Source organism: Lemur catta, chromosome 4 (genome assembly GCF_020740605.2).
Source record: "Lemur catta isolate mLemCat1 chromosome 4, mLemCat1.pri, whole genome shotgun sequence".
Lineage (NCBI taxonomy): Eukaryota > Metazoa > Chordata > Mammalia > Primates > Lemuridae > Lemur > Lemur catta.
Genome location: NC_059131.1, coordinates 93105 through 119537, shown reverse-complemented (window position 1 = coordinate 119537; position 26433 = coordinate 93105). Strand labels below are relative to the sequence as shown.

General features: G+C 38.0%; 3 long non-coding RNA genes across 9 annotated transcripts in view; 2 read left to right on the top strand and 1 right to left on the bottom strand.

The window, feature by feature from the left end:
- LOC123636547 overlaps positions 1–9592 on the top strand; it is a 78054-nt gene extending 68462 nt beyond the window's left edge. The window contains exons 7-8 of one of the 5 annotated variants that reach the window (XR_006734592.1): positions 5920–6011; positions 6407–8138. This is a non-coding gene — a long non-coding RNA (uncharacterized LOC123636547). Of the gene's footprint in view, positions 1–1688; positions 2056–3814; positions 6012–6406; positions 8139–8737 lie in introns of those variants that run through there. The other 4 variants (XR_006734589.1, XR_006734602.1, XR_006734594.1 and 1 more) reach the window with 4 other exon arrangements.
- The window catches only part of LOC123636548, a 32150-nt gene continuing 13158 nt past the window's right edge, over positions 7442–26433 (bottom strand). Inside the window, exons 1-3 of one of the 3 annotated variants that reach the window (XR_006734607.1) lie at positions 25438–25573; positions 14237–14371; positions 7442–7609 (exon numbers count right to left, since the gene is read on the bottom strand). This is a non-coding gene — a long non-coding RNA (uncharacterized LOC123636548). Of the gene's footprint in view, positions 7610–14236; positions 14384–25437; positions 25574–26433 lie in introns of those variants that run through there. The other 2 variants (XR_006734605.1, XR_006734606.1) reach the window with 2 other exon arrangements.
- Positions 10066–15612, top strand: LOC123636549. Its single transcript, XR_006734608.1, has 2 exons — positions 10066–12489; positions 15037–15612. It is a non-coding gene; the product is annotated as an uncharacterized LOC123636549 (long non-coding RNA).

Genomic DNA, 26433 nt, shown 5'->3' with positions numbered 1-26433 from the left:
AATTGTAAAATAGTATCATAATAATGTACATTGTACCTGAAAAGCCCTAACCTCAGCATGATATAATTCATCCATGTAACCCAAAATACTTGTACCCCCTAAATCTATTGAAATAAAAAAAAAACTAATAAAAAAGGTCACAATAAAATTATATGCTTTGTCCATTTGTCAGAGAAAAATAATTAATGGTAAATACTAGGCCGCCTTTTTCAATTCTGTATGAAATTCCTCTTGGTAACACTTGATAGAATTCTACTCACAACAACACTCAACCAAATACACTTCTTTCTATAGTACTAAGTGTTCAAAAACACACAGCATCCAAATAATGTAGTTTCCACTTAATTAGGATATCATTTTCAGTTTGATAATCTGGCATAGAAAAGTCTTCAGTGGAAGAAAAGAGAAATAGCTAAAAAGAAACAGTTGACTTAAATGATGGTGATTACTACTGAATGAACCGGTTCCCTAAAACATAGTGGAATAGGCTGTCAATGCCTGAGTGTGACTGAGATGTGCACATCTGGGAACAGAAGGAAAGCTCTGCTGGCAACACAACAGGGATCCGACCAGGCAGGATAATCAATCCTTTCATTACATATCCCACCCCCCGACCCCTGTTTATCATCCACGTTCCCCAACAGGCTTCTGTGCCATCCACTTACTCCTTCTTTAGAATTTTTCATTTAGAAATTACTCATACAAGGAAGTATTTTGAAATATGTGCAGTTTGAAGAATAAAATAAACACCAGAGAAACCACCACCTCGCCTCAGAAAGAGCAGAAGCTCCTTGGATAGGCCCCTCCTGCCGGCTCCCACCACCACCGCCAGTGTCCTTAATTCTGTGTTAACCATCTCCCCATTTTTGTCTTCATACCGTTGGGTTCTGTGTATGTGCATCCCTTAAAAATACATTGCTGTGTGCTGCCGGTTTTTGAGCTTTACAGAAATGGAGTGATTCTCCAAGTATTCTTTTGTAATTTGATTCCTTTCTTCGACATTACATTTTTGCAATTAATCCACATTGATGTGTGAGGCAGTTTATTTTTATTGTAGTGTAATAGCCTGTTATATAAACATATGACTATCTGTTCTGCTGCTAATGATCCTTTGTTGTTTCTATATTCTGCTGCTGGTGTTACAGTTGCTCTGGCCTAATTATTTTTCACAAATTGAATGTTATTTTTATATTTTATAGTTCATGCTTTAATTTTAACCACACTTTCCAACTTTGATCCTTGTTCATTCTTACATTTCAGAACTTTCATTTGGGATCATTTTTTTTTCTACCTAATGTAAACCATTAAGAAATTCTTTTCTCTCAGACTTTGTCTAAAAAAGCCTTTATTTCAATTTCTTACTTAAAAGGTAAGTAATTCTAGGCTGAGAGTTATTATCTCTCAAAACATATTGAAGCTATTGTTCCAGTCATTTGAATTCCAGTGCTGCAGTTAAGAAGTCAGTCATGAGTCTAACTACCACACCTTTATAAATGATATCTTTTCAAAAATCTATTGTTTGTTATTTAAGGTTTTCTCTTTCCCTCTAGCAAACTGTGCAGTTTTCACTATAATATGGCTTTTTCATTTGTTCTGCACTGGGCTTCCTGGATTGAGTACTAGTATCTTTTACCCAATATCTCTATAAATAGTGATTCTTCCTCATTTCCTCTATTATCTCCTTCTAGAACCATAGATACATAGATCTGTCAGTGAACTCGTATCCAGCACATATAAAGAACTCTATGACACTTCAGTAAGAATGCTGAAATAAACCAACTCAGTAAGAAATGGGCAAAGGGACTGAACAGACACTTTGTGAAAGAAGATATCATTGGTCAATAGGCACATTAAAAGGTGCTTACATCAGGAAAATGCAAACTTAAACTTTGTGAGATGCCACTAACAAACCCACTGGAATGACACAAATTTTACATGATGGACAATACCAGGTGTGGAAAACTTGGAATTCTCATATACTGCTGGTGGAAATGTAAACTCTTCACTTTGGATAACAGTTGTGCTGTTTCTAATAAAGTTAAATATACATTTATCATATGGCCTACACTCTATCTTATGTCATAATTACCCCCAAATGTCCCTCCAGCAGATAAATGCATTTAAAAACTCATGGTATATATATGCACACAATGGACTACTACTCAGAAATGAAAAAGAATGAACCACCAACATCCTTAAGCAGATGAATCTCAAAACATGTTGATCAAAAAAGCCAATCATGGAAAGTAATACACTGTATAATTCCACTTATATAAAATTCCAAAGCAGGCAAAGCTCATCACTGTGACAGAAAGCCAATCGGTGATGGAGTGGGGCTGGAGGGCAGGGTGGGCTGACCACACAAGAGCACGGGGAACTTCTTGTATCTTGAATGAGACAGTGGTGACACAGGGGCACCGATTTACAAAGTAAGAAAAATGACTTCCTTGAGAAAACACAGCCAGTTAACAGTAGAGCAATATTAGCATTAGTCTCGGTCTATTAACATTTTCAAGCTTTCAGAAGGACAAACTGGCTGCAGGAAAAGAGCTCACGTGCACCCAGCATGTAACAAACACTGCTGGAGACAGCTGGGTGAGGGCCACATGCCAGCCACATGTGACAGAGACCCCGACCTCACAGAGACCACACACCGGTGGGAAGAGGTTTCACGGCAGAGGGCAAAGAACACTATGGCACTGCCAACAAGCAATTCAACCATATGGTCTGCTACAGGGGCCCCTAAAGTATCTCCCACAAGAGTTTTTGAGGCTTTTAAGTTTAAAGTCTAAAGAAGAAGGTAGACTCACAACAAACAATAAAATAAGGTAGATCCTTACCTAACACATAAAAAGATAACTACAGATGGTTTAAAGACCTAACTATGAAAGGTAAAACTAAAAAGTTAGTAAAGGAAAATGTAGGGAATATTCTTGTTGCCTTAAGGACTTCTTAAATAAAATTTCAAAAGCATAAAACAGTAGGCAAACTACACTGAATTTGATCACATGCAAATTAGAATTTTCTGTTCAGTAAACTATGGAAGAAATTAATAAACAGATGACGGAGAAAAGATTTACAAACCATAAAACCTATAAAGGAATTATTGTCCAGTGTAACAAGAGCTTCTGCAAGTCAACAGGAAAAGACAGCAATCCCAGTGGGAAATGGGCAGAAGGCAGTAACAGGCACCCGCAGCAAAGGAAGCCCAGAACCATATAAGAACACCACGAGCTGCCTAAACCAAATACAGAAATGCAAATTAAAACATCCCTCTGAATGACAAAATTTGGGCACGTGAACTTCAAGTATATGCAGATGTACAGGAAAACAAAACCCAATGAGCACGGCGCTACCGAACTTGTAGACTGAGGCATCCTTTCTTAAGAGCTTACTCAAATTAAGTACCCATATGCGCATGGCATCACCATGGAGGAATTCTTTCTGGACGTACATCCCAGTGAGTGGCCGTGAAGAGCTGGGGCAATGCACAGTCATCTGGGCTGGAGGGAAGCCGGAGACACTCACCTGTGTTGTCCACGGTAGGGAAATAATTCAAAGAACGGGGCAAGGGTATGATGCGAGGGGACACAGAGCATGGTGAAAAAAACCCAGGTTATCCTAGCATGCGACGGTGATGGCACGGTGATGAAAAAGGCAGAGGACACTCACCTCAGCCTTGTAGACAGAGCCAGACGAGGTAATGCACGTAAAGTGTCGAGTCCCTTGCCCTTAGTCCTACGAAAGTAATTCCTGCTCCTTGGTATAGGTTACCCCTCTGAGCTTTCACCCCACCGTTTGTTTATTTGTGCAGCTGGAGCACGGAGCTTTGTTACGAGAACTTAATAGAAGACGCAGCGGACACGTGAGCTCCAGGGGAGGCGAGTCCTCTGGAGTCTGTGGGTCCCGTGTGCACAGCGGCCACTGCACGATGGGACAAGCCCTCACCCCACCCGCATCTCCAGCTGCTCATCTAGAGAATTATTAAAGCCAGTACCATGTGGCTGTGTTGCGGTTAAATGAGATAATGCAAACCTCGTAACGAGTGCTTGTTCACATCGCTTCTCCTCCCTCCCAGGTATGGGGAGGCACTGTCTTACCAGGGGGAGCCCTGTGCCACCGTCACACGTTGCAGTGGCCACGCGACAACATGGAGGATGACTCAGCCATGCTGAGACAACACACACGTACACAGAAAATGACTAGAAAGAACAACATCAAAATGAGTACCTTAGTTGAATTTGGGTAGAGACATTATAGGTGGTTATTTTTCTGTTTTTCTATTTTCCGAGTATCCTATAATATGGTTATATTACTTTTAGAAGTGGAATATTTCATGGCAAACAAATATTTTACTTTAAAATTGCATTGAACAAAAAGTGTTAAACTTCAAAACCTAAACAGCATCTTTATAGATCCTCCATCAATGGAGTTAATTTTAAAATTCTAGAGTATATTCTGAAGCACTAGGTTCTTCTTAATTCTAACACTTAACCTGGGACAAATAATTTACTCTGAGAGCTGCATTCTTCACCTATAAAGTGGGGCTAATTTTAACTCACAGTTGTGAGGATGAAATGAGATAATATGTAAGTACCATGGAGATGATCATGTTTTGAAAACTTCGAAGTTTACGAAGATGTAAATATAAACCCATTAAATACCAGAAGAAAAAATTTTAAATGTTTAGTAACTTGAACTCCAACATTAGATGGACCTATATTCAAATTTTACCTCTGCCACCAACAACCTGGATGACTTTGGGCAACTACTTCACCTTCTCACTACAGCACCTTCTCAGCAGTGGGGGTAACGACCACTTGCCTGCGTTGCTGTGAAAATTAAATAAGTAACTTATATATAGCACAGTGCTTGTCACAAAATAATGGCTCATTTAATGTTACCAATTATTATAATCCTCCTTAAAACCACTTCTACAGTTAATAAAACTGAATGTTATTATTAATGTCCCAATCACTGTTTCACATTAAGATACAAAAATAGAAAAGACACATTCCCTACTCTTAAGGTTCTCACAGTCAATAAAAGAAATGGAAATATATTTCAAAGATAATAGGAGACTTCAATAACTAATAAAATCAAATTTTATGTCTATTACTATGAGAACAGAGACAAAGGGGAACAGGATTGGTTACAATGAGGAATGTATCAAAATCTCAAAGGAGATGATATTTTAGTTGGATCTTGAAAGACTGGGTATGATTTTGTCCATTAATGATGGAAAAGTACAAAATTAAAAATCCAAGCCAGGCATGATGGCACATGCTTGTAATCCCAGCTACTCAGGAGGGTGAGGTGGGAGGATCATTTGAATCCAAGACTTTGAGTCCAGGCTGGGCAACCTAGCGAGATCCCATCTCTTAAAAAAAAAATCTATAGAGTGCTCGGCCATTGAGACTTGTCTCATCAGATGGAACACTGAGAGGGGAAATGTTGGCTGTAAAAAGAAGAAATATCATGATCTAATTGTGAAGAGCTTTATACAAATGCCCTGCTCCATTATTTGGACTTTATGCACAATAGGGAAATCAAAAGAGGATTTAAGAACACAGTCAGACCTAAAATTTAGAAAAATAACTGGTAAAATTAGGTTGACTTAACAGTGTCAGGAAAGACTTCCCAGGGATGACATTTGGAAGAAGAAGTCTGGGAAGGTCATCCCAGGTGGCGTGTGGGAGACACAGACCTGAGGACCTGCCAAGCGCATCTCTGGCTTCTAGAGCGTAGCAGAGTGGGGGCGGCGGAGGTGATGTGGAAGACACGGGCCAAGACAGCGACACCTTTGCCCAGGAATGTGGGCTTCGAGGGCGAGAGAGAAAGGCCTGCGATGGTAGAGCGATCTGAGAAGATGACGTTGTGGAAAAACAGGGGCTGGAGGAACAGGCAGGAAATCACAAGAGTGAAAACTCAGCCCAGAAGAGGGAAGAACAGATGGACTCAAGAGACATTTGAGGGGACCGTTCAGTCTAGCCTGGGAGGGAAAAAAATGAGTATGTTCTATTTTTACCATTTCCCTATTCAAAAAGCACTCACTATTCCCCTCTACCTATGGATTAAAATGTCAATGCTGGCGTTCAAGGCCTTCCTAGTCTGACCTCTCTGCCTTTTTATCCACTTTCCTTACACCCCATGGTCCCTCTATTTGGACTGTCCTCTCTGCCATGTCAAACCCCATCTGACGACTGAGACCTGACTAATTCCATGCCACCCACAAGGCCTTCTGAGCTCTCCTGGTGCCTCTCCCCTCAAACAAAGCCTCCAGTGTTGTAAATTAATAAACCCTCATCATGTGGTAACGACCCTCTCCTATTACTAGGTACTACTGTCTGATTCTTTAACAGCTGTTTACATTTCTATGTGCCTTGTCTGTATGTTTCCTTCATAGAACTGCAAAGAAATGTCAAGCACATGAACACAGCTAGACAACAATCCAAGGCAAGATGAATGTCAGAAGATTTTGGCATTCTGGAAAAAACTCACCATGGACTTTGGTTATTCAGAATTAGCTACTTCTGTAAGGCTATCATATAAAATAAAATAGTAATGATAACAGTGGTAAAGTATACCTGCCAATCCACTTTCACAATAAGATACGTAACAAGAATAAATCAATATAGATTGAAAGGAGAATACAATGAGTAATTCCATGAAGAATCCTTGGAATTACATAAGCAGCATAATAACAGGTAGTTTTTCAAACTAACTTATTTACAAAGAAGTAACTTAGGAATGGACATTCTCCTCCTCTCTAATAATTCTAAGAGAGAGAGACATAGCAAACTGTAACTTAAATAAACAGTTCCTGGAAATTGGGCTTCAACAAGTTAAATTATAATACATAAAAAAAGAAATAATATGTACCTAGTTGCAATTTCAAAGTCAAGCTACACACGAAGAGGACTTACAGTTTGGGCTTATATATATCTGTAGCAACAGGAAGAACTCCAGGAGAACTCAGAAATTTCAATGCCAAACATGTCACAAGAGGTCAGAGGTCACATTTTTCTAACTGGGGTTTGACCCTAAAGTAAGCAATATATGTAATTAATTGATGCCCTATTCTGAAACATTAACTTGAATGGGACTAGTCTACCAATCCGCTGTTAGTCTAATCATGCTAGTCACAATGTGATCATCTCTAAAAACACAAAGTCAAAGTTACTCAAGACAGAAAGGAAACATATAGGTTGACTATTTTGATTGCTTTTTCCCAGTAGTCAATAAAAAATACGTTAACCTCCCAATCACACTGCCTAGCTAATAATGCCAGTAGAGACTAGTAAAAAATCCGTATCTGTTTCAAAAGCGTGTCTTTAAACTGTAACTATTACTTAAAATAATTATAAACTTCTAATGCCATGTTATAATTACCCAGATTAGGTGTGCATAATTTGTTTGGATTAAAGAAAAGGAAGTGATATATGTAACTTTATTTTATTGGACATTAAACTATACATGGCATTTAGAGAAATAACATGACAATGAGTTATGAATCATATTAGGAATCTGCATGATTGAAGGCTTAAATTTCACTTGTTATTGATTCTTTGTTCTATGATTCTTCACCCTTTACATCTTGATTGGAAATCTGTAAAACAAGGGCATCATCTGAAGCATAAAAATATTTTATAAATATTTAATAGAAATGTTAAGTAACTGAGTATTTCAAAGCTTTAATGACACCTATCCAAATTACATTAAAGTGATGAATTCATGTGACAACTATAGTGTTTACAGACATTTAAGCTGAAAAGAGGACTACTATTATGCGTAACTTCATACAACCCTCAACTGACTACTGTATTTCCTTTTTTAATAATAAAATGACTCAATTGTTTCAATTTTATGATGATTAAACATTAGAAGACATCCTTCCATTTCTAGAAACGTAAAACGTTTTTACTGAGAGGCCAAAATTCGTGCTTATTTAGTTCCCAAATGAAGTCATCTATAGAATTTATGTTATAATTAATTTATAAACATGAGCTGTAAATCAGAGGGACAGCTTCACCATTAATCAAAACATCAGACTTAATCCCAGATATGTATTTTGAGCTCAGATTGATCTTTTTAGTAAAAATACTTTCCACAGCAAAATAATAAAACTTGTGAAAGAAGTTTCCCTTAGGTATATTTTTTTAAAGATTTGAATTATTGAATAAATCTCAGCAGTGATTCTGTAACTTACAGCGTCTTTCCTACTTTCTTGGATATAGCACTAGCAGTTCTTTTAAAAAAGGAAAATTAAAAGAAAATGGTAAAAAGGACTCAGAACACTCTTTCCTGGGGAGGTATCATGGACAGGTACTGCTATGAACTCTGAATGTTGGATATCATAATACTTAGGTGGAATAAACATCTAGAATGAACACAGATACATTCTCCTGTTTTGTTATTGAGATAAGAATATTATTATTAGTTCCTAACAGTTCAATCAATTATGAGGATCTGAGGCTTAACTGCTTTAAAAGGCCACAAATTCTACTCGTGGAATTTCCTTTTAAAATTGTAACATAAGTCTTACTACATTCAGGATCCTGTATTTGATGATGATATTGCTGTGGATTTTGAGGTGTCCAGTGTTATATACAAACATGAAGAACATGTCTTGGGTTTGTTTCTGCTAAAAGGGATTCTTTTTATTGCTTTTAGCTCTGCTTTTGAACTTCAGAAAATATCCAGTGCCTTTAGCAACAACTCTTTTTTTTTTTTAAAGAAAAATCACAAGATTGTTGTCAGCTGGGAAGATGGTGGAGGTAACAGTTTTAAACTTGCCCCTGAACCTCCTAGACAGAGTTACTGGAAGAGAAGCAAACAAAACAAAGCAAAAGGCCCTGGGACAACATCTACGGTACCAAAAAAATTAAGTGATAAGGAGTCCTGTGAATCCCAAAATTTGAGCAGTCAGGACAAATCTGCAAGAGCTACAGTTGCAATTGGTACTGACAGCTACGGAGGACAAGGAGGGACATGGCGGGGAATCTAGGGGAGCTGAGCACAGGAGGACCAACCTCGCGGCTGCAATGGACAGAGTGAGACACCCTCACGTGAAATGATTCACAGTAACGCACGGATCCATGGTAAAGTCCTCAGGAGCTGGAGCACGACAGTTCTCTGAACACCCAAAATTAGGCAAAGCTCCCTTCCAGGACAAAGCCCCACATTATAGAGAAGTGTGAGGAATTAAAGTATCAAATACTACTGGAGTCAATTAAAAAGACCTTTAGTATAAGAAAGGGTGGTTCAAGGAAAAATGGGGGAAAGATAGAGAAAAACCTAGGAAATCTCAAGAAATATGAGGCCATATTTTTAGCACTTCATAAAACTGGCCTAAGAAGAGCATTAGAGCCATAAATCTAGTAAAAGGATTCAGACCCACTTCTCCCTGCTACAAGTTTGGGAAAACAGATTTTCACACCAGAATGACAACAGGAAGGACTGTGGCTCACAGGACAGAGTGACACCCTTACGATGAAGGCATGTCAGAAAGATACGCCTGCAAAACAGAAGAAAACCAGGATCCACTGTTTCAAGAAATGAGAAAAGACATTAAGAAAATGATATAATAGGAATGCTGTAAACCAGAATTAGAAAAACTCAGGAATGGGTTAAACATTTGAAGTAAATGGAAAAGAAATCACTTCAGAAGTGAAGTCTAAACTAGAAGCTACACAAGAGTGATTATACAGCAGATAATATCAAATAAACATAAGTTGCAAAGAATGAAAAAATTAAAAATCAAAAAGAAAAAAGATGAAAAGAATTCAATTGAAAATTACAAACAGAAGACAGGAAAAGAAGACTGAACACACTAAGACAGGCCTCAAATAATATTAACTAAATATATATAATAGTAATATAATCTTAACTATATATAATATAATTTTGTTTCTTATTCTCAGATAGCTGTGTATATAATGTTGCATAAAATATTGACTAATTATATGATATTCTAAAATTTTATTGTTCATGATATCCACAATTCTCACCATGTCAGAGAGGAGGTAAGATTTTAGATAGAAGAGATACATAAAACCCATTAGCCATAAATTTCAATGGAAAATATCAGTATTAATTAATGAGGTGTTTTTATCTTTTAAAAGTATATTGATTTCCTAACTCTGTCCATTCCAAGGCCTAGAGAGACAACACAGTAGCAACACGGAGTGGCCAGAAAGTACTCTTGAAATACAATTTCAAACTAAAAGAAACCAGAGCCCTTGGAAGAAAGCAGTGGTTTAGGATGTGTACAAAATGGGCCTTAAACCTTGTCACCCGAGAAAGCAGGAACAAACTTTGGGATCCAACACAGAGGCCCCCACTGGTCAAAGATGGGAAAACCTCAGCATCAGAAAGGATTTTGTCAAAAAATGACAACTAAAAGAAAAAACCTAGCTGGTTACCACTGAAGGATGCTATTTTGAAAACTGGTAAATACATGAAGAGAAGGAATTAAACACTTCTCCTACTTTTCCCATGTGAACCATACCACAGCATAACCAAATAGCAGATAATGGGAAGCCTATGTCTTTACAGGGGCATTCCAGTTAGCAAAGGAAAGAAAATTAGATTACCACCATTTTGCAATTCTTAATGAATTACTGGATCTAGCATCAATAGCTACATATATCACAAAACGAGATAACTGACATGTGTGCCTCCTGAAAACACAACTTTCCGCAGCCTGTGCAACAGCCTCGACCCACCCCACAACCTCTGGACCAACCATCAATTTCCGGGAAATACAGAGGACTGAGCAGCAGGTCAAACTGGACCACAGAGCTGCGATCCTCAAAAGCCAGACTATGAGAAACCAAATGACCCAGTTTCCCCAATCAATAAATCCCAAATGAAAGCCACAACAAAAAAGATGGATGAGAAATCCACAGATCAAAACAGAAACAAGCAGAATGAAGCCATTATACCAAAGTAAATGATAATGTTTAGGATGCAGGATAGCCTAAGAGGGAGTCACACCAACTCCCATAACTTTGAATGCATGACTAAAACTATGTAGCTTTCAATTTTTTTTAAAATGGAGTCACCAGTCAAAATAAAGAGTGAAACTTAATGACTACATATGCAATCCTAACAATAATTCTTCTGCAGCCTTCTGTAACTTCAGCCATTTCTAAAGTTTAAAAGACACCTCTATGTTGAGACTTACCTGTAAATAAGCAGAACAACTTGACTTAAAATGAATCCAAGGCTTGAGAGTGCAGAATAGGCATATCAGGTTTTACAGCAAAAGATCAGAGTGCCTGTCCTCGTCCCACGCCACTTCCTAACTGACCTCAGGCAAGCGCAACAGGCAAGAAAGTTGACATTAACCAAGAAGCAAAGGCACTGGGTCAGGCAGTTCTCTGCACAGTCCCCCCTGGAGCCAACTGTCCAGCAGGGAAATAGTTACGACTGTGACTGATGTTGGGAAAAAAGCACAGAACGCTGAGACGTGAGCCACTGCGATGGGAGGAAATATGACACAGCTCTCAGAGGGGACGAGGCAGAGGACACACGGGGAACCCCTCCTGAGCACTTAACCTCCGATTTTCTTCCTTTCTTTTCATCTATCTTTAGATGACACTAATAAAACTAAGACTATTTACTAGGTAAAATAAATTTATTGATATTTAATTAGGAACTATGGACCTCACAACATGAAGGAAAATAAGCCTCGGCATCATTTAAGGCTATACCGATGAAGCAAGGAGAGAAAGGAACACTTAAAGACAAGCCGCGATACAAAAGGAGAAGGTGTGTGCAATCCTGTTTAACAACCTTCGCATCTTTTGTCACAGTTTAACTTGCGCACACACGTACACACATAAGTGTTGCGATAATCCAACAGACGTCTTCACCCGGCACTGTGGGGTTAATTCTCTGACTCCCACACAGCAGGTGGTCACAATCTAACAGCAATATTCACTAGGAGAGTCTGACAGCTTCCTAGGGAACATCCCTAGAGCTTCTAGAAGGATGCTACACGTGAGATCTAGAAAGATGCTACACGTGAGAAAAAGGAATAGTCTGAAAAACTGAAATGTTTCAGTCAAGCTTACATGATTTTAATTTTTAAAAACAAATCCAAAGAACAGTATTTTATTTCAGTGGTCTTCTACGAGCAATTTGATATACAAAAACTGTTTTCTTAAAAGTCTCAACCATAAGAAAATACTTTTTATTCTTTGAGATTTCTTTAAATGTTTTTATTATCAACATCACCTCTCTGTAATTTGTATTTAGCTACCACACCTCAAATTATTTGCTTTAATTAAAACTATAATAATTAAAACAATGTACTATTTATTTTATTCTTACTTTTCATACAGTATTATTTTGTTCCTTCCACTAACCTACAGGAGCTAAGAGTTGAACATGGTCAGCGTCAAAGTATTCTGAGGGTGAGTGTAGAGTCAGAGCCACACAGAGCCCGAAGCCTTTCTCCATCTTCTGTTCCTTCCCTTGCAGGTAATTTTATGATCTTCACCAGAATACAGGGAAGGGACAAAAATATATGGAATTCAATTTTGTTACTTATTAACAAAAGCCAACAAAAAGTGTTTAAGTGAGCTTTTCTAAATTATCTGTTTCCATTTTTACAAATAGCATTTAAAGAATATGGAGAAATAGGTATAAAGAAATTTTATCTAAATTAACAACAACAACAAAAAAACCAACCTCCAAACATTTAAAAAGATAAATTTGACTTTTTTTTTTTGAGACAGAGTCTCACTCTGCTGCCCGTGCTAGAGTGCCATGGCATCAGCCTAGCTCACAGCAACCTCAAACTCCTGGGCTCAAACAATCCTCCTGCCTCAGCCTCCCGAGTAGCTGGGACTACAGGCATGCGCCACCGTGTCCGGCTAATTTTTTCTATATATATATTTAGCTGTCCATATAATTTCTTTCTATTTTTAGTAGAGACAGGTCTTGCTCTTGCTCAGGCTCGTCTCAAACTCCTGAGCTCAAACAATCTGCCCACCTCGGCCTCCCAGAGTGCTAGGATAAATTTGGCTTTATTCCTTTAAAAATACCCAGAGAAACAAAATAAAACCAAGTTCTTATTTTAAGACATCCTTATAATTAGTATATAACAAGTAAATAGAAGAGTCATGAATTAGTTTGATTTTTTTTTTTTGTATCCTGAATCTTTGTCTACCAATATAAATAGCATTACAAACTGGGGTGGGGAGGAAATTTCTTTTTAAAAACTGAGTGGTTTGGCCAGGCGCAGTGGCTCATGCCTGTAATCCCAGCACTCTGGGAGGCCGAGGCGGGCGGATTGTTTGAGCTCAGGAGTTCGAGACCAGCCTGAGCAAGAGCGAGACCCGTCTCTACTAAAATAGAAAGAAATCATATGGACAGCTAAAAATATATATAGAAAAATTAGCCGGGCATGGTGGTGCATGCCTGTAGTCCCAGCTACTTGGGAGGCTGAGGCAGAAGGATTGCTTTGAGCCCAGGAGTTTGAGGTTGCTGTGAGCTAGGCTGATGCCACGGCACTCTAGCCTGGGCAGCAGAGTGAGACTCTGTGTCAAAAAACAAAAAAACCAAAACCGAGTGGTTTATTTAATAATTTCTAAAATATAGAATGAAATTGTTAAAAATGCTGTCAGTGGGCTATGACCTAATACAATTTTGCTTTGTTTTCTTTTGAGGGTCTTTGAGGGGCTCTGTGGCCCCGGTTAGAGTACAGTGCCATCATCATAGCTCACTGCAGCCTCCAACTCCTGGGCTAAGGTGATATACTCCTGCCTCAGCCTCCCAAAGTGCTAGTATTACAAGCGTGAGCACACAGCCAAGATGTTATTTACTTACTGCACATACCATGCTTGTCCTGTATTACAATGAGTAATGAACAGTATACTATTTTTAGACAGCTTCACTACATAAAAGCAAATGATTAACTAAAATCCATTTTAATAAAAGACCTAAATAAAGTTACCAAGAGTTAAAAATTCTGATAACTGCAAAACTATTATAAATAGTACATACTGATATTTTACTTATCTAATATTTATTTTATAAACACAAGTTGCTTGTGTATGTTTCTATATTTGTTTTTCTAACAACTACATACTCCTGCAAAGAAAGTGACTTCAGTCCTTTGTAATATATGTTGATTAGCATAATAAAGTATTTTTGGACTTTTCCCCCAAGGTCTCACATGAAATTTTACAAGGATTTTTTTGTCTGTTTGTTTAAATTTACTTACTTGGTAATACGGTCAATGTTGGCAATTTGCTTCTGGTTCCGTATAATCTCAATGGCTGCCCAAAGATGCTGGATAGCTTTTGTATCCACCTGTCATCTTTTTGTTAAACGTGCCATGAGCTGTTTACTTCTTTAGCTGTAGTAATACCTAAAAACATAAGGGAAAAAAAGATTACAAATTGAATTATTATTAACACAAGCGAGTAACATCATCAGTGCCTCTTGACTACTGATCATACCAAGGTAGCAGGTAGCTCTGCCAACTTTCTGCCTCATTCCCTACCATCCGCCTCACCACTTTCTTCATACAAGTTACCATTTGCTTCGTTACTTCATAAAAAGTGAGAGTCTAAAAATGAAAGGGTTAAGGTTTTCCCAAGGAGAACAAATGGCTACCTTATGCCAACATGTTTTTTTAAATAAATTTAAGTTTTATTCTAATGCACAGAAATATTACAAGACAACATTTATCAATAATGCATTGTTTGTAATTTGATCAATAGAAAATGGAATTTAAATGCCCTAATTGTTTGTACTTTGGTTTATTATAATCATGGCTTAAAAAACCCAATTGTATATGCATATATTGATAAATGAAAGCATTTCAATAAAATAAAACCATGAACAGAAAATGCAAAAAGTATTAATAGTTACTTCTGGGGTAAGATGGGAAAAGCTGGCAAACAGGATACCAGAGGGCCACAAATTATTAGGAACAATCATATTCTTGAATAGATGTTAGTTTCAGGGGTATTTATTACATTATTAAGAAACAACATTGCTATTTTATTCAAATTTCAGTATTCTGGATTAACAGAAGAAAATAGTCACCCGACCTCCAGATGATTTTCCACCTGTGCCTGGCAAGACTGGGAAAAACCCTGGGGCTACACTCGGGTGTCTGATGACTGAGGGTTTCACAGAAGAGGCCTCTCCTGACTCAGCTTGGAGGGACTCGTCTGTTAGGAACAGCATGAGCCTAGGAAACCTTCACCACGAACCTTGTGTTAGATCATGAGCGCCAGCATTTGGGAACAACTGAAACATATCTCTAAATCTTACAGATCATAATACTGTTTAAATTCTAGGCCTTAAAAATACAGTAAACATTAAAGCTTCTGGGATTCCTAAAATCTCCTTGCCCGGACCTTTCCCATCCCATAAGGGAAGAGAATGAGCGAGAGAAGCTCATTCTCAGCACTTCACAGTATTCCATGATTGCAACTGACCCCTGTGAATCTCCTCTTTCCCCACACCTCCACACTTCCTTTCACAGCCCCCTCAGTCCTCCCTTTCCTTGACAAACCCAAGTAAACCCCACAGTTCAACCAACTGTAGATCAAAAATATTTGAGAAAAAAATTGTATCTGTACTGGACATGTACAGACTTTCTTCTCTTGTCATTATTCCCTAAACCATGTAACAACTATTTGCATAACATTTACATTGCATTAGGTATTATAGGTATTATAAGTAATCTAGATATGATTTAAAGTAGATAAGAGGATGTGCATAGGTTATATGCAAATACTACACCATTTTATATCAGGGACTTGAGCATCCATGGATTTTGGTACCTATAGGAGGTCCTGGACTGAATCCCCCACTAAGGAACAAGGGACAAATGTATATGTATGTATGTATGTATACATGCACACACATACATACATATACACATAAACACAAAGATGAGTATACCAGCAGCAATGAGCATGCCAGACATCCAGACTTTGGTTTCTAAATACTATTCTCCTCAAAAGGAACCAGAGAAATGGCTAATTTCAGGGCTCAGGCAGGGAAAGTATTGAATAAGCCTAGAACATCATGTGCCATAAAGTATGGAAATTCCCAAAAGATCATGGAGATATGTCAAAATGACACTGGAGCTAACCAAGGGGCTCCCACTGGCTAAATCTGGGACAATTTGAACATCAAAGAAATGATATAATGAGAGCAATTGTCTATAACCCATTGAATAAAATAGGAACCTAGGAGCCCATACTGATATCAATTAATAAATAAATGGGGGGTGGATACAGAGGCAGGAAAGCTTTCCCTTACAATACAAGGTCAACTAATAAATGTAGAACGATGATGGAAGGGATGATTACCATTTGGTAACCCTTATAATAATTGTTTTGGTCAAGGAGCAAAACTGGATACTAATATAAATGGGTGAAAGTGTGATCAGGAACAGGATTTTTACATAGTCTCAAAATATCTCCAGACAATATTTATTCATTAACTTTCCATTGCAAAGTCTGGCAGATATCATCTTACCAAATGATAAAAGTAAATGTCATCAGCAATGGGACAAATCAACATCATGTGCCTTCTGATAGGATGCATTGAGAAGAACACAGCATCACTTCTGTGGTATTCCTGCCAAAAATGTATGTCCTGAGTACATTGGTGGTATAGTGGTGAGCACAGCTGCCTTTCAAAATGCATGTCCTAAATCCAGTCATGAGGAAACATCAGGCAAACACATACTGATAGACATTCTGCAAAGTAATTGGCCTGTCCTCTCCAAAATATCAAGGTCATGAAAGGAAGGAGAGACTCAGAACTGTTCAAGATAGAAGGAAACTAATGAGACATGACAGTTAAATGCAACATGTGATCCTATATTGGATCCTGGATGTATAAAAGACTTTATTGGAGAAAATCAGTAAAATTTGAATGAGGTTTGTGGATTAGAATGCGCTATTGTATTAATTTCCTGATTTTGATGGGCATAATGTGATTCATGTAGAAAAGTGTCTCTATTTTTTAGGAAACAGACATTGAAGTATTGAGGGGTCCTGTGACATCATATCTGTGACTTACTGTCAAATGGTTCCAAAAAAAATGACTTGTATCTACAGAGAAAGAGAGAGTGATAAGGCAGATATGGTAAATTTCTAACAACTGGGAAATCAGGCTGAGGGAACACAGGATATCTTTGTACTGTTCTTGAAACTGTTTTGAAGAGTTTAATTATTTCCACTTTAACAGTTTTGAAATATTTTTAATAACCCTATTGTAACATCCCCTTCAGCAATTTAATTCAAGATCAGTATAAAATAAGAGCATGAAGCTAATAAGAAATAAGTCATGCACAAAGGAAGAGAATTTATAAAGATAAATAGATAAGAGTTACTAAATATATTAAGACCTATGAATCTTGGATGCTATTTTTTAATTACATACTAAATTTTACTGTTAAAGAGCCATGGGGGGCCAGAAAAGTCCTAAGAGGTCTTTTCTTCATATATTTTTATATTAGGATCAAGAATAAAGTACAATGATCCCAAGAGGATTATGTATCAGAGAGTTCTTCTGGAGTTAACTCATATAAGGTTTTTATTTTATTTCGTCATAAAACAAGTCAAGCAAAAAAAAGCCTAGCTCTCTTTTTCTGCTGTGACAATGGGTCTGGTCGTCATCTGTGGCATATGTATCACACTCTGTAAACCTGTATCTTGCTCTTGCCCTATAATCCTATCTTTTTCTCCTCAATAAACCTCATTTCCATGCTTGCCTTACAAAAAAAAAAAAAAAAAAAAGCCTAGAGAAAACATCACCAGGACTTAATTTTGGACGGGGAATGAGGGAGAGGCAAGTCTCAAGGACAAAGCTTCCATTTCTGGCTTACACGGGGTACTGAAGTAAGGACTGTGGGATGAAGACTAAGTTTGCAGAAGGCAGTGGTGTGTGCGTGTGTGTGCTGAGTTCAGTTTGGGGCAGACCAAGTTCAGATGCCTTTTAGAAATCCAAGGGAAGATGCCAAGCAGCTATGTGGAGATACAGCTGGGGAGTTCAGGAGAGCACATGCTGAAGATCTGTGAGACACCCAAGAATAGTAACCAAAACCATAACTGCAGATTTGACTTCCCTAGGATAGAATATGGCAGAAAGAGACCTAGGCCCCAAGAACTAAGAGCAAATCCAGGAGAGCTATCCTATAGAAATCCAGTGAAGATAGGGTTTCAAAAAGTGCAGAGTATCACTGAAAAGTCAAAAAGCAAAAGGAACTGAAAAGTCCACTAGATTTAGCAAACTGTTGGTCACTGGTGACTTTAGCAAGAGTAATATTATTTTGTTGAAATAATATTGTTCCAAATCAGATCAGGGTGGGTGAAGGAGTGAGTGACAGGTGGCGAAACTGAAACAGAAATAGAGCTCTTCCCAGAAGACAGACTGAACAAAGGGAGGAGGCAGATGAGAAAGGACCTGGAAAGAGATGAGAAGGCACAGGAAGGTCTATGATTATGCAAATTTTATCCTCATTTTAATTCAAATACGTACGTATGATTTTTCAAAAATCAAACAATCCCAAACCCTGTACCTCTATTGCTGCTACCCTACGGCAATCCCTGCCCTCTATTTTAGTTTTGTTTTTTGGTACTTACCTCTGTATTTATAAGCCCTACCCTTACCTACTGAGGTCCTACCTCAAGTCAATTAATCTCTTCCACATACACCCACCCCCAACAGAAATGCACATACACTATCCTTCCTCTTATCTTCTCAATAAAGTCATACCCGACTTTCTAATTAAACCAGCATTCACTGTTTTTATTTATCATTCATTCATTTATTTATTTATTTATTGACAGAGTCTCGCTTTGTTGCCCGGGCTAGAGTGAGTGCCCTGGCGTCAGCCTAGCTCACAGCAACCTCAAACTCCTGGGCTTAAGCGATCCTACTGCCTCAGCCTCCCGAGCAGCTGGGACTACAGGCATGCACCACCATGCCCAGCTAATTTATATATATATATTTTTAGTTGTCCAGATCATTTATTTCTATTTTTAGTAGAGATGGGGGTCTCGCTCTTGCTCAGGCCGGTCTCGAACTCCTGACCTTGAGTGATCCACCTGCCTCGGCCTCCCAGAGGGCTGGGATTACAGGCATGAGCCACCACGCCCGGCCCAGCATTCACTGTTTTAACTACCAGGACAACGTGCTGACACTCACAACTGCTCTGAACTCTTATCGCATCTCCAGTGCCCCAAGACCCAGTCAAGACATTTCCCCAGACACAGAGCAGGGCAACTGTGGGCTCATCTCCTCTATTTACTTCCTCTCGAGACTGCAGTCTTATACTGTCTATCGCCCAGTGCCGGAAAACAATAGACTCGTGTATTTTACCCAGTTTCATCATGGATGGTGGGAGTGTAAGTCCATTAGCAGTTGCTCTGCCATGGCCAGAAGTAGAAGTCTAGACTGTTTCCTAGTACCCCTGTTTCTAGAAGGGCATCATCCACTTTCAAGACAGTCTAAATGAGAACTGTTCTCATTTGCCCTTTTCAGAAAACACACCTCAAGGCTTTTGCAGTATAGAAAAAGGTGGCGAGCTGGCTGCAGGTGCTAGGGAAGGACTCTGCGCATGTAACTACTACAGACTGGGAGAAATCACCCCATTCTCAGCCCTTTCACTTCCCCACCCCCAGAGGTACCTGGTGCCTCTAATTCTTGAGATTTCCATGGTTTTGAGGCTCAAACTGGCATGTTCCTTGACCTTCCCTCTCAGGCACTTACCTTTCCTGCTAAATCAAAAGACACTTCCACCACTTTCTTTCCAGTTTCCAAAATGTCATCTTTTCTACACTCTAGTCTATCTCATTCTTTTTGTCTCTATATATGGATTCACACACACACACACACACACACACACACACACACCCCAACACTCATTTCAATAGGGTTTCAGGAAAGAATGCACATTCAGTTAATCATGTTTCAACAAAGGATTCATTTCAAATACTAAAGGCTTCAAAATGCTTGAGATCCTATAAAAAGATTCAGTTGAGAGGATGAGGTTGACTATATAAGAGAGAAAAGACACACATAAACTTTTTTTAAAGCCAGAAGATCAAATTCAAGCCAGAGAAAACATAGTTTTTAATAAGAACAAAAAAAGTATATCACATGCAAATTAATAACTTTGGCCATATTTGAAAAAATTTATTAATATTTATAAATCTAAAGAATCCTAAGGAAAATAATTATCTTCTCCTAAATAGAAATTCAGGAATACGCCATAAAATTATTGAAATCAATATAAAAGAATAGTGAAAAGAAAGTATTCAATTTTCTCCTGCTTAATCATAAAGAGTGGGGAACTATAAAGGGCTTCTCTGTTAGCCTCAAGTATTTGATGCATAAAAATGTCCTATGTACCTATACAACCTGCACTGTACCTGCCAGAGCACAGCACAGTTCCCATAAGAGTTAGTTTGTTTTGACACTTTCTTTACATTCTGTGGGACAGAGACCCTACACCATTCAGCATGGGATCCAAGCTTAACATGGAAAAGTCTGAATTTAATAATTCCAAAACACTGTACAACACTGTATCCTGGGGAAGCAAATAAATCCATATAAACAGAAATTTTGGGTGCAGATTGCATAATTCAAATTTTTGCTTTCTTTCTTTTTTTTTGAAACAGAGTCTCACTATGTGGCCTGGGCCAGTGTATAGTGGTGTCATCACAGCCCACTGCAACCTCAGACTACTGGCCTCCAGCGATTCTCCCGCCCCAGCCTCCTGAGTCGCTGGGACTACAGGCGTGTACCACTACACCTGGCTAATTTTTCTATTTTTTGTAGAGACAGGATCTCGCTCTTTCTCAGGATGGTCTTGAACTCCTGGCCTCAAACAATTCTCCCACCTCAGCCTCCCAGAGTGCAAAGATTACAGGTGTGAGCCAAATTTTTGCATTCTGAACATGTCAAAAACACTATCACATACAAAAATGACCTAAAGCAGTTTTGCTGTCTACACATTTCTCCATAAAAATGGAAGTCTACAAAAAATCATAAATTATGGAAGAGATTTGAGTTGTAATAGCTTATCAACAATTTACTACATTAAAAAGATGAGTATATCACGTTAATCTAAAAATTTTAGAACTACATTATGAAACCTAGGCTGTTAGTTTCTCTACTTGCTATAAATTATTTTGGTTTTATCCAAAGTGGGTTATGTGTCCAAACCTAACAAATATTAAGTTACAAACTTCCTCCATTAAAAACTCTAATATTTTACACTTCTAATAGAAAGCAGCCTATAAGTATATAAAGCTAAAATTTCAAAATGTAAAAAATTCTTTATTCACAGGAAGGAAAAACTCTTTCATAAGGAAGAATGTCATTTACAAACAAAAGGGAGTAATAATTATTAGTGACTATTCATTTCTGCAGGGACAGAAAGAACTAGAAGGAAGTTAAAAGGTGTTTTTTTTTTACTTCTTGTCATGTAAAATTATGATTAAATATAACATAAATATCTCCCTATTCAGCAAAGATAAACAAGTATTCTCATAAAAATATAGCTAAGAGCTGAAAATATTTGCTGTTAGACAACACTACTAATTTTGCATCATTTTGCACTCCACGTTGTTGGGCCAACGAAGTTTTTTACCAGTGATCTAAATCAATACTGCAATTGGAAGTTTATGGAATTATAAGCATAATACATTGTATTTTTGCAATAACTTTCTGGTTTGTATTGATTAATGATGGTCATTTCTAAAGACTTTTCCTAAAATGTTTTTGAATACTTAAAAAATAACTCTATTACTATCAAAGAAAATTACTCTCAGTTGTCTATAGCAATTCATATCAAAAGCACACCTAATTTTGTTTAATGGACATTAAAGAAAATAGGAAAAGGGCCCAGTTCTATTAAAGTGCGTATTCCCGTTAGTGGGAAGTGTAAAATTTTGCTTATTTCAAAAATTAACCTAGAATCATTCATCCAATGTTTTTGAGCACCTACTATTTGCTAAGCACTGCTCTAGGTACTCAGGATATAGTGGTGAATGATTCAGAAAGGTTCCTATACTTATATGGCTTAGTGTTAATATTTGAGGCTATTGGGGGAACAGACAATAAATGTGAAAACAAAAAGATGATTTCAGATAGTGACAAGTCCTGTGAAAAAAAGAAAAGAAAAGGAAAAAAACAGCAGGCAATGGGGAGTGCCACTTTAGATTGGGTGGTCAAGGTTGCTGTGGTGGTCATCAGTGTTGTTCACTAAATACTTCTAGTTGTCCTAAGCAACAGCAGTATTGCACTTGTAAAGGAAAATCAAAACCTCAGGACCCTCCAACTCCTTATGCCAAAAGGGAAGGTCAAGCCCAGATGCTGAGTCATGCAACGCCCTCTTGCAAATGAACAGCTGTTACTAACACTACTAGCCAGATTGCCACAGAAAGGTAAAAGGCTTCAGGCATCTACATGGACAGTTCCCACAGATCATCCATAAGGACACTGTTTGCTGGCCTCCCATCAATGAGGACATGCAAATTGTAACTTCCAGGTCTGCAGGCTAACTCTAGTTCCTAAAACTAAAGTCCACTTTGATTCCACACTAATAATGTGGATTACAAGTTTATCTTCCCAAGTGCAGAACAGAGACAAGACCATTCTTTCTTCCAGCTACCCAGGGACATCTGCATAACTGATTCTTCCTTTACTCCCTTTTCTCTTCAAACATTTACCTAATCTTGTGTAAAATAAAGATTTCCTGGCACTAACACAAGAATGTCACCATTTGCATCATGGCCCACCCTCTCCCCTTTTTTCTTTCTATATGCCCTCACTCTTTAAATACTGAGTTTCCAAATCCCTCTTCAGATAGCACAGGTGCTTCTGTGGTTTGTCCTTGAACTTTGGCTTCGTAATCCTCCACTGATTGAGATCTTTGCCTGGCCACCTATTTGGGTTGTCACACTTCCCCACAACCCTAAAAAAGTGATTTATGACACTTGGCATTTGAAGATTCATGAATCTTACTCTGATTTGCTACGCTTTTTCTATATACCACGGGCAATGGCAATGCCCCAATGGTGGCTGCTGTCAGCCTCCTACCAGAATGAGGACCATTCAAGGCAGAGCTCCCACTAACCCATGATGGATGGGTAGAATGAGCATGACCCATTTTTTGAACCACTGAGGTTTGAGGTTGCTTGTTTCGGAGCACAACCTAACCAATCCTGCCTATCATAGAAAGTTAGGGGGATCATAAATGAAGTAAAACTTAAATGATGAAAAAGAGCTAGACACACCAAGGGGAAAACACATGCAAAGACATAACTGAGAAAGGACAGTGGAGGGAGTGTGGTGAATAAGGAGAATCAGTATGAAGGAGGTGGAGAACTGTACTCAGACCAGGCCACGCAGGATTGAAGGCAGACTGTGGGCAGCTTGGGCTTCATACCATTTCGATAGGTGAGCAAGGTGGGGATTTTAAGCTGGAGTGGGTGGGATGGGCATCGGGGGGCTTTTAAGGGAAAAGCTACCTAATGAATCATGAACAGGTAAAGTCCCTTTCTACCACCAAATTCCAGTTGCCTGATCTCAGGCGCAGACAAGAGACCAAACAGTACCTTTCTGGAGAAATTAAATGATCCCAGAGAAAGAATTTTCAGACACTGACATTTGAAGGAACCTAAAGAAAAAGCCATCTGACCACCTGACATCCCAACAGTAAAACCCACACAAAGAATGTCCAACTAGCTTCCCAATGTCTCACTCATAAATACAAACAGACAGCCAGGAATCACCAGACATTTGAGACCAGCTTCTCTGCAAAGGAGAGAAAGAGGCCACATGGAGCAAACAGAATACATATAATTGATATCATGGAAAAGTAAGAAATGGAATTGCACGTATAAACCATAAATACGATACTCTAAATAGAAATATTCAAAAAACTTTAAATATGATAAACAAATTCAGTAAAAGGGTTAGAAAATAAAATTGAGGCAATCTTGCACAAAGTAGAAACAAAAGACAAGAAATACACAAATAGGAGATAAGAGAAAAAAACTTTGCGATACAATATCTGAATAACAAGAGTTACAGAATGAAAACGGGAAAAATTATTCAAGAAAAGTACCTGCCAATGAAAAATAGGCATCTGCAAATGGACAAAGACCATGAAATGCCCAGCATATGAATGGAAGGAAGCGCAAAGCACATCCACCTGGAAAGTCAAACACTGGTGGTACGAAGAGGAGGTGAAAGGCTCCGCAGGGTGGGTGACAGGAGAGGTCATAAAACAAACTGGTATCAGATTTCTCAGTAGCAACCTGGAAGCTAGAAAATCATGGAGAATGCCTTTTAAATTAAAAAAAAAAAAAACAGAAGTGGAAGATGAAGATGTGACTCAATTGCCACAATCACAGGATAAAACTTTAACACATGAGAAGTTGCTTCTTATGAATGAGCAAAGAAAGTGGTTTCTTGAAATAGAATCTACTCCTGGTGAAGATACAGTGAACATCATTTAAATGACAACAAAGGATTCAATAAATTTAATTGATAAAGCAGTAGCAGGGCTTGAGAAGACAGACTCCAGTTTTTTTTTTTTTTGGAGACAGGGTCTTGCACTCTTTCCTGAGCTAGAGTGTAGCGACATCATCATAGCTCACTGCAACCTCAAACTCCTGGGCTCAAGCCATCCTCCTGCCTTAGCCTGTTAAGTAGCTTAGACTACAGGCACATGCCACCCCACCCAGATAATTTTTCTATTTTTTATAGAGACAGGGTCTTGCTATGTGGCTGAGGCTGGTCTTAAACTCCTGACCTCAAGAGATCCTCCCTGCTTCACCCTTTCCTATGACTCAAAATCCAGAAACAAAGCAAGCGAAAGGCTGAAAAATGGGACTACCACCACATACACACAAAAACACAAAAAAACCCCACAAAACCTAAAAACAAACAAGCAAAATTAAAACCTTTTACATGTCCAAAATACACCATAAACAACACAAAAATATGCATGACAAATGGGATAGGTAAAAGTAAAAGAAATTTTTGCAAATTAAATTATGAATTAAGGGTTAGTATCCTCGGTATGTTAAAAAAAAAAAAAAAGAAACTTCTAAAATTTCAGAAAAAGCCCCAAAAACCCAATGAAAAAAATGAGCAAAAGATACAAACAGAAAACACAACACAAAAGGTCAAGTTATGGAAAGACAATTTCTCTTAGAGAAGACCAATTTCTAAACTACATCTAATATAGCATTTCTATTTAATACCTATCAGACTAGCAAAACTATAAACAGGAATTCTCATATAGCAGTGGTGGGAACAGAAAATGTCCCAATGTTTATGGAGGGGAATGTGGCAATAACCACCAAAATTACATATGCATTTTCTCTTTGACCCAGCAATCCCACTGGCAAAATCACAAAATGATATACATACACATTCATGTCTTATGGCAGTATTTGTAATAGTAAATCCACAAGGAACTGGTGGAATACAGTGCAAGGCATCTACACAGTGGAATGCAAACAAACTAGAAAAAAGAGATCATATCATGTCAAAAGGCAACCAAAGAAAAAATTTAATGGATAAAATGGGCTACGTCAATATTAAAAACTTTTGTGCTTCAAAGGACACCATCAAGAAAGTGACAGCCACAGAATGGTCAAAAAGACCTGCAAATCCTACATCTGATAAAAGACTTCTACTCAAAACACATAAAAGGTTTTTACAATTCAATATAAAGACAACCCAACTAAAACATGGACAAACGATGTGAACAGACATTTATTCAAAGATCAACAAACAGCCAATAAGCACAAGGATGCTCAACATCATTAGTCATTAGAGAAATGCAAATGAAAATCACAATGAGATGCCATTCCCAACCACCAGGGTAGCTATAGTCAGGAAATCCGGACAATAACAAGTGCTGACAAAGATGAGGAGAAACTGGTATTCTCATACATTGCTGGTAGGAATGTAAAATGGTACAGCTGCTTTCAAAAGCAGTTCAGCAGTTCCTCAAAAAGAAAACAGAGTTGACACGTGACCACAGCAATTCCACTTCTATATATATGCCCAAAAGAACTGAAAATATATGTCCACACAGAAACAGGTACATGTATATTCATAGCATTATTATTCATAATAGCCAAAAAGTGGGAAAAACTCAAATGTCCATCAACTGATGAATGGATAAACAAAATGTGTTACATCAGATGGAATATTATTGACACAATGAAACATTATTTGGCCATAAAAAGGAATGAAATAGTGATACATGCTACAACATGGATGAACCTTGAAAACGTTCTAAGTAAAAGAAACCAGACACAAAAGGCCATATATTATATGATTTCACACATATAAAATGTCCAGAATAGACAAATCCAGAGACAAATAGTAGAATAGTGAGTGCCAGGGGCTGGGGTG